Here is a 9,263-nt window from a genome sequence, read left to right as displayed (position 1 = left end):
TTAGCAGAGCATTTGATTTTAAAGACAGACGGGAGCAGCATGACAACATACGACTTGCTAAAGTTGACATTTTTTGCAGTGTACGCGTAAAATGTCTCATTTGCATTTTAGGCTGTTATCTCATTACGCACGTGCCCAATTTGCCCATTATTTGGTGTGGTACAGAGAGTCAGCATGAGGTGGATGTTAGTCCATTAGCAAGCTCATGTAGATATGACGGGTAGGAGACAAATAGTAGGTTATTGATCGATCAGTAGAAGGCGTGATGTTGAAACCATGGGGGTGAAGATATGGCAGTTAGAATGACTTTGCTTTTATTTTTGTGGTAGAAATGTTATCATAAAATGTTAAGATATTTTATCATAACATGTCTGAATTAATTACTGAGTATCTTTAAGTATACCGCCTCTAAATATATCGGGGATTTTGTCCAACAACATTCTCCCCGAAGGTACCAATTAACATTACATTGTAACGCACAGAAAAGTGTATATATACTGCATGAAGTTTCTCAAATTTTAATTTCGCTTTCCCTCTTACTTAGAAACATATTTGATTAACGGGGTGAAAGAAAACAAATCTACTGAGGCTCTGAAATCAGTCTCACGTAAAATTTTCCAAACTTGTAAAAATTTTTGCGGAGTTTCTAAGGTAAAGAGAAACTTTCTTTTCTCTCCTTTATGCACACACTCACGCAGCTGCACACGGAGCTCAGGAGGTCTTCCGGAGAGCCTGCTTTGTGCTGGTACAGTAATGGATACTGTACCAGCACAAATAACGTAGGCTTTGCAGAACTTGGACAAGGCCACAGAGCACTCCATTGCACTAATGTTGTTTTCAGACAAAGTATGACTTCAATATAGGGATAAAAATTTCCCCAACATCCTTTAACAGGTATAATTGAAGCTATAATTTGTTTTACATTAGCATACAACTTTGATGCACGATAAAAACCAAGATAAACCTCGTGCGTTGTTAAAAAAGACACATATAGATAGAGCAAAAGAAAAAAATAATATAAAACAGAAAAACAGAGGAGCGAAAAAAAAACGTCACAACAACAATAACAGTTTTTGCCAAGAAGGTAAATGACGTGTCACGTGTCACGAGCCTAAAACTTTAGTCAATATAAGCTAAAGGTCAATATCAGGAAGTGGAAACCCGCTTCTAAAAAGTTTGGAGGTTGAGATGAATTATTTTTTCAATAATAAGTAAATTTATACATCCCAGCTGTAGGCCTACATCGGTATGCGCTCTGCCTTTCTCGTGGTTCCTTTTAAGACATATAGGGACTAATTAGCGTGATAACCCATGCAGGAGAGATATTTAATTTATCTACATGAGGTTAAGAATACTAAATAAAAACGCAAAGTGCCAAATATTGAAAAAACAAAAACAAAACCTGCTTACTGACTTTTAAACCGAGTAGACTTCATTAGTGAAACTCATCATTTAAGAGGAAAGCACCAAAATGTGGAAACTGATTGAAGGCCCAATGAGCAAGTAAGGGGAAAAAAACAAACAACAACAAAAATGCCCTAAAACAAAACAAACAAACTAAAACAAAAAACCCTAAACAGTCAGCAACAAAACAAAACAAAAAGAAAAAAACAAAGACAAAAAAACAACACAAAATCCAACTTTTAAGCACTTTAAACAGTTAAAGGCGACCCCCACAGATGACGTGGATATAGAGGTGCAGCATGAAAACTACCACACTATAATTAACTTGCAGCCTCAAACAAGAGACGCGTTAACGGCGCTTCACACACACTCACACACACGTGAACACGAATCGTTTAAAAAAACAAAAAACAAAACAAAAAAAGACATTAAAGGAGAAAAAAATATCGTAATTTTGGCTTCTAAAACAAACAAGTTTAGTAAGAAGCAGCTTAGTAAAACTTTTTGTAAATTTATTAAATGTATTAGATAAAAAAGTATTTATGGTCATATGCGTAAAATAAACAGATTTTTTATTGTGCAAATGATTTTTTCACTTGAAATAACAATATTTTCAAACGTGAAATAGATTCTTTATGTAAGTGCGATGCCACACATAGTAACATCCTCCAGGGAGAGGAATTAAAGAAGAACAGGAACGATACATTTTTATTTACACCAGCGGTCTAAAATAAATGGGCCTGGACGGGTTAAAGTTCAGCCGTTCTGCGCCACTAACGAATGACTGATCAGCCACCACATGAAAACTTTCACAAAAGAAAGGCATCTTTACCATGATACTACTCTTGTACAATGAGCCATTAAAGGTCATTAGAATCAAACAATTAGAGCAATTAGAGATTGAAACTTTTTGATATCATTCGTTTTAAATAATCTAAAAAAAAAAAAAAAAAAAAGATTATCCGCGCATCAATGTACGCATTTCAACTTTACCTACATTTAAGTTTAGTTTAGTAAATGTTTCATTTTGAGGTCACATTATGACAACCAATTTAAGACATTGCAAATAATAAAATAAATCAGATGAAATGCTATACAATACATGTAAATAAAATCTCATGTTCTGATTTGGAACTAAGTTAAATTGCATTGTCCCAAATATAATTTAAACAATAAAGAAAAAAAAAATTCAAATTCAACATCACACTGTGAAAAAAGGAACCAGTTACTCACAAAAGCCATCATGCATCATATGGAAATAGACAGTGACACATCACAACATTATGTCCTCTTTTACTTCAGATAACACAAAACTATTTATTTGTAGCACCCTCAAAAACTCTGAGAATTCAAAAATTATCTGTGTGAGCTTCAAATGTGAAATTGCAGACATATAAATGTATAGTTTTTATCACTAGTCTGCATGACAGAGCAGCTAAATGATGCCAAAAGTCTATTGCAGCTAAAACTCTGCAAGACCAAATTATTATGTGAAAAATCTGTGTGTGTTGGAAAACAAGCTGATGTAATTGATGAGGAAACCTGCATCTGTGGATAACTTTCCTCAAAAAACCCCCAAAAAACAAAAAACAACAAACCTGAATCTAATCCTTTCTATGGTAGAACATAGTGAGCCTCTCAAATAACCTGTTTATGTCGACTGTAAAGCACATAAAACCTGTCCTCACCTCTGAAACAAAAATAAATCTCATGTTGCGTGACCATGCTGGCTAATTAGTATTTACTTTGAAACATAAAATCTAAATGTAGCCTGGAAGACACATAATGTATGAACCACAGAAGTCAGTGAGCAACACTGACCGGTGGCATCTAAACAGCCTCACCGCTGCTCTGACTGTAGACTGTTAATCTGCAGCATTAAAAATCGAAGCACTGGATGCAAACTGTGTCTAAAGCCCATTAAAAGTCATATCTTAAAGGCACTCTGCGTGGTACAAAAAGTTCCTCTTGGACTACAAATCCCACTCAGCCACATGCAAATGACAAGGTTAAAGAATTCAGATGAAAAAAGGTGAATTAAAGCTGAATGCAGGATTTAAAAAAACAAAACAAACAAACAAACAAACACAGGAGTAGCTTTCTCATGAATTTGATGCTGCAGAAAGTTGTGTACAAATGCAACAAGCAACACACACACACACACACACACACACACACACACACACACACACACACACACACACACACACACACACACACACACACTCACAGGGATTAAACCCTCCCTACCTCCTGGCTGTCCAGTACTATGAGTGTGTGGTCTGATGTTACCGCTTGTTTAGAGCCGCTTAAAGTCTGGTGAGACTTGAGCAGACAGGCAGGTGAAAGCGCTGGTGTGGCTAACCACCAGTCCAGCCAGGACTCCTGAATCAGGGAGGGGAGCCTGCCCAGATGCTCCGCACCAAAGAGCAACTGTGAGGTTTGTGGCTGAAAACCCATCCACAGTTTTGGCTCTTAGGAGCTGCAGAGCCAGAGAAGACCAGAGAGGGGGAGAGAGAAGGAGAACAAAAGCTGCAGAGGTTGCATTTTTTAAGAGGTTTTCCAGGTGGCACTAAGGAGCTGCCTAATTTGAAAGACTAAGCAATTTGAAGTCTTTTCAAATCTGTTCTTTCCTGCTGCAATATGTTTTCATTTGCACTCAATGGATCTAGCATGGAGAGGGTTTTATGATCAATTTCTAAAACATAAACAATATTGTGACTCATTCTTGTGTGGATCAACTTCTCTTGCTTATGAATACTCAGCACTCAGCTGTTTGTATAATCTGCAAACATTCCACTGTCAAAAGAGGAGAAAAATGCAGCTAGATGAGAGCAAAAGCATGCACCTTTAAAGTCCAGTGTATCCAAATTGCCAGCAGCGCAACAAAAAATAAAACTTGGCTTGTAGTTTTGTGTTTAAAATAAGGGCTAACAGGATTACATGGCTTAACCGAGACTGGAAGAAAAGGAAAAGCTGTAAAATCTGACAAGTTGAACTTACTTAAAATAATTTTGGAAAGCGGTTACCTTGACAAAGGAAAGTAAATGTAACTGTTAATCTTAATTCATATGCACTCTATATCTAATGGTTAAATTTACTTAAAATTTAGTTGTATTTACTTAATTTTGTGAAGTTGTTGCATCATAAAAATGTCAATTGGGATTACATTGTTCTTTCTAATCTTTAGCAACTTCATGAAACCAAGACTGACTTAACTTGACCATGACAATGAGGTTTTTTTTAACATGTTTAAGAAAATACAAATATGATTTACTCGTTTGCAACCAGCACAATACAGATAAATAGCACAGTAAACCTTTACTAAAACTTGCTAAAACTTGGAAAGATTAAGTTAATTCAGCCTGTCATTTTAAGTTGCAATAACTTCTCAAAATTAAGTAATTTTTAAGTAAACTCAACAATAAGATTATAAACTAAAAATAATTAAGACTAATAGTTCTATTCACTCAAAATTTTCAAGGCAATCTGATTCTTAGAAAAAAGTAAACTGTTTGTCAGATTTTACAGCGTATACGGATATTAAAACAGTGTTAAACCTGCAGGTTAGGTCATTATGATGACTGGAAAGTGATGTATACAGATTGATGAGTCACTTGTTGGTGAGAGCACTCCCACTCAGCCACCATCCTCCTCTGATTCTCTCTACAGAAAAGATGAAGAGATGAAGAACTCCCTCCTGTTCCAGCATGGTTTCACCCTGCATGGCCACACATGGGCCTGTGGTCTGCCTACTGCCCAGAGTCTTTTTACTCCCCCACCTCCCTCTCCTCACCCTCGACCTCGTGAGTGAGTTTACCCTTGTTCCACTAGAAAAGGCAATGATAAGATATCTGGGCTTCCATAGCAGCGCAAGGCTAAGAGGTATATACGCAGATACACACACACACATGCATGTTCACGTACAGAGCTCTGCTTTCACAACCTGAGCAGGGCTGTGGGCTCAGGGTTGGTGGTGGTGGTGGTGGTGGTGGTGGGTTGGTGGCGGTGGGCTTGGGGCTGACACGTTTCTGCTAACAATCACATCACACACAGGGACCCACATTCCGACTTCCTGATGAACCCCCCCACCCTGTTTCCTACCTCACAGTGGTTCTCCTCCCCCAACAGGTCTTGGTGGAGCTGTGCAAGCAGATGAAAGTGGTCAGCAGTCTGGATTTAGAGAAACAAAGAATTATTTATGAAAATGTTTGCAAAAATACACAATGATATTAATATTAAACATATGATAACTTTAAAGTATTTAATAAATTAGGTAAGGTGTGATTTACTTTAAGTCCATATTTTAGGAATATTGCTGAATAAAGTCATTAAAATTAATACAATTCTAGTACATCTGGATCTAGTTCATTTGACATATTAGCTGGTAAGCACATTTTTGTGTGGCTGTGTGTTATACTGTATCATGTGCTCTGCTGCCCTCTAGTGATACTTTTAAATAGTTCACCAGTAAATGCAACAATTAACAAATGCGTGGGTTTGCATGCTTAATATTTAGGGTATTTAAAGAAAGGCAATGTTTTATGCATGATTGACAAAATATATATGTTTTAGCTGTTAGTTTTATGAGTTTAGAGTTTTGGCCGAAATGACAACACAGTTTACAGATCACTAAAAACAACACAATAGAAAATACAAGAAGTATGCTACACAAAACCCTAAAACTGGAAGTGAATTTTCATTTTTAAAATTCATATATACTTAAATACATGCATGCATTTGTCAATGATGAAAACTAAAAAGAAAATTTAAAATTCTGTATTGATATCAATATAAATAATAATTAAAGGCTCGTGTTATGCTGATTTTTAGGTTCATGCCTGCATTTTGGGTCCCTACTAGAAGATGTTAACATGCTTTAATGTTAAAAAAAACCACAATATTTTTCTCACACTGTCTGCCTGAATATACCCATATTCACCTTCTGTCAGGAACACTCTGTTTTAATGTCTGTCTCTGTAAGCCCATTTCCCTTTTGGTCAGTGTTTTCAGGTCTTTTATACCTGCTCTCAGAGGGTCTGCACCATCATTGCAGCCGGGGAAATGACTGTACTGCAGCGGCACTGTAACAGCACTTTCTTTCTCTGGAGACTGTTTAACTGGAATTGCATTGCTAGGCAAAACTTGGGTTCATGTTTACTTCCTGTCAGCTGATGTCATCCACATGCAATACAAAACGTTAAAACAGGAATCAAAGCGACCCATTTATAATGTTCATGTTACAAACGGTCTGTTTAGTTTGACGTCAGAACTTCACGTAAGTCCTGATTGCTCATGTAAAGACAATGTTTTTGAATACATACTGTGTGTATTTCTCTGTGGATTGAACATTTTGATACTTTAACACAATTTGTACAGTACCTATACCTGCTTTACATTAAAAAAGGATGTGGAATCAGACTTTTCACAATATGGAACCTTAAAAACAGTAATTGTCATACTACTTTTGTATTTGTAAGTGAGTCATAGATCAATTTTTGAGGCTAGTCATACTGACATGTACTTTGGAAGTTAAATGCATGTGGCAGTACTAGTGATTATATTCCAAACTAGTACTGTTTTTTTAAAATTGTATTTTATTGCCTGTTTTATTTGTATATATCTGTGTTCACATGCATATGCAACATTTTTTTATCTTCTATTTGATTTACATAATCATATGAAATTATTGTTATTCGTGTAGGCCCCAGTAATGTAAGCTGTTGTGTAAATAAAACATCTAATTCCAGTTCAAATAAAACAAACCCAGTAAAAAAAACATAAATAAAATAAAATAAAATAAAATAAAATAAAATAAACTTAGCAACATAAAGTCTGTGCTATAAAAAGTTGTATCAACAAGTAAAAAGGAAGATCATGTCGCTGTAGGTGTAACTAAACCCTGTATACTGCATTAATCCAACATACCATGTAGTCAAAAACAGGACACCACCTTGTTACATGGTATATGCATATTAGAGAAGGACTATCACAAGCCTGCAGAGAACAAACATATGTACAGAGACACTCACTACAGCCACCAACCAGGCTGAGGTAACGAGCATGGGAATCATGTGGTGTGGTCTGCTCCAGCCACGGCCACATTCACAGACCCTCGGGGGCCTGCGGGCCATCATGTCTCACTTCAGTGAGGTCAAAGCACCTTCAACTCTGACATGTTCAAATGCAAAAATTATGACTCTGTCAAATCTAGAAATTATGAATTAGGTATTTCCTTTACCTCATTTGAGTCTTTGTTATATGACCTGGTATTGGAACATCCCTGAATCCTGAACAGTTACTTTCAGAATCATAAAAGGGATGAAACACATTGTAGATAAAAAGACAAGCTCAGCTAAACTTAAAAAAAATCAGAAACTTGGAGGTAGTAACATCACATCTGTCTTTGGGCTTCCTGAATACACGTCGGGGGAAATTGGTTGGAGACTTGCGCCAAATCTGGCTCAATATGAAGCATTACTGTCTTGAATGATATAGAAAAAATGATGTTATAAAAATGTGCAAGAATGTACATTTCCTGACAGGAAAGAAAACAATTCTACTGAATTTGTCAGACATTACTGAAAGCTTTTTAAAAAAAAGTTTTTCAAGGTGTTCTAAGATGATCAATAAATGGTTACCCCTTTGAAACCTGGACCAAAATCACTTTTCTTTGCGATGCCTTTCACAAGCCATGTCTCTTTAGTAACAGTTGGTGTGTGTTGGTGTATGTGTGCGTGTGTGTGGGTGGTAAGGGGGGGTGTTCGGGTGCCTTTGCGAATATGTGTGGGAATATCTACATGAATGTGTGTGTTTTGTTGCGTACGTATATGTGGGGGTGGGAGGGTCAGGCTGTCTGTATTTTTCTTGATTTTCTTTGATGTTTTTCATTTCTGTTATTGTTTTTAATCTCTGTTAGGCACTTTGTGTTACTCTTTGTATGAAAAGTGCCATACAAATAAAGATTTGATTGATTGATTGACAAGTATTTAAACCTCTGAATCATGAGCACACTGGTGAAATCTTTCTTTCAATCTTTCAATACATGGAAAAAAAGGGAATGAACAACTTAATAAGAAATATTCCACAAATTGGAAGAAATTAGTAGCTTTAGAAAATTACTTTTAAAAAGCAAGAAAAATGTATAAGGAGAAAAGAAAAAAGCTAGGAAAAACTACATTAATAATTATCATAATTACATATTTCAGATTATGTTACAAAATTATTTTACTTTTGAAGTACTTTTCACAGTTTATTTCCTTGTTTTCTTTTGTTTTTTGTTGTTGTTTTTTTTTTTACTTTTTCCTCCACTTTATTTCTTTTTTTAAATTAATATTCAGGTAGTTTCCTTGTACTTTTTTTCTAATTGTTTTCTCATTTTTTGGGTCTTCTCTGTTTTTGTTGGTCAAAGGGTTGAAGATGAAATTATAGTTTTGTAATTTATTGCAATTATTGAGTTCTTGCAATGCCACAATAAACAGGCAAGAAAATGAATCAATCACCAAGTTATTCTTGAAAATATTGAGAAAGAAGCTGCTAATTAACATAAATGATAAATTAAACATGATCCTTTCAAAGCATTGCACAGAGGGAGAGTTCATCAAAAGTAGCAAGACACAAGGGGAGAGTATTTATATTTAGAACCAGGTGAACAGACCAGATCGAGAATTGCACACAGAAATGCAAAGAGAACACTTCACCTGACAGGAAAAATGTCTGACTGTTTTTTGAGAACAATATCCAGATTCTCAAACATGCAGAAAACACAGCAGTGAGATGGGACACAATGGCAGAGTTACAATGAATATGACACAACTATGAAAAGTTGTGCTGCTAAGGAATGTTGAGGTCATAGGTAG

At 35.8% G+C, this 9,263-nt stretch overlaps 1 long non-coding RNA gene across 2 annotated transcripts in view; it reads left to right on the top strand.

Annotated features, from left to right (window-relative positions):
• The window catches only part of LOC121959436 (uncharacterized), a 66,545-nt gene extending 59,710 nt beyond the window's left edge, over positions 1-6,835 (top strand). For both annotated transcript variants that reach the window (XR_015775197.1, XR_015775198.1), the window contains 2 exons: positions 5,077-5,289; positions 5,536-6,835. This is a non-coding gene — a long non-coding RNA (uncharacterized LOC121959436). The remainder of the gene's footprint in view (positions 1-5,076; positions 5,290-5,535) is intronic.
• Positions 6,836-9,263: the final 2,428 nt, after the last annotated feature.

This window comes from Plectropomus leopardus, chromosome 20, assembly GCF_026936395.1.
Source record: "Plectropomus leopardus strain MGB_pleo_1.0 chromosome 20, ASM2693639v1, whole genome shotgun sequence".
Classification (NCBI taxonomy): Eukaryota; Metazoa; Chordata; class Actinopteri; order Perciformes; family Serranidae; genus Plectropomus; species Plectropomus leopardus.
The sequence above is the reverse complement of the archived record's forward strand: the minus strand, read 5'-3'. Positions and strand labels throughout refer to the sequence as shown.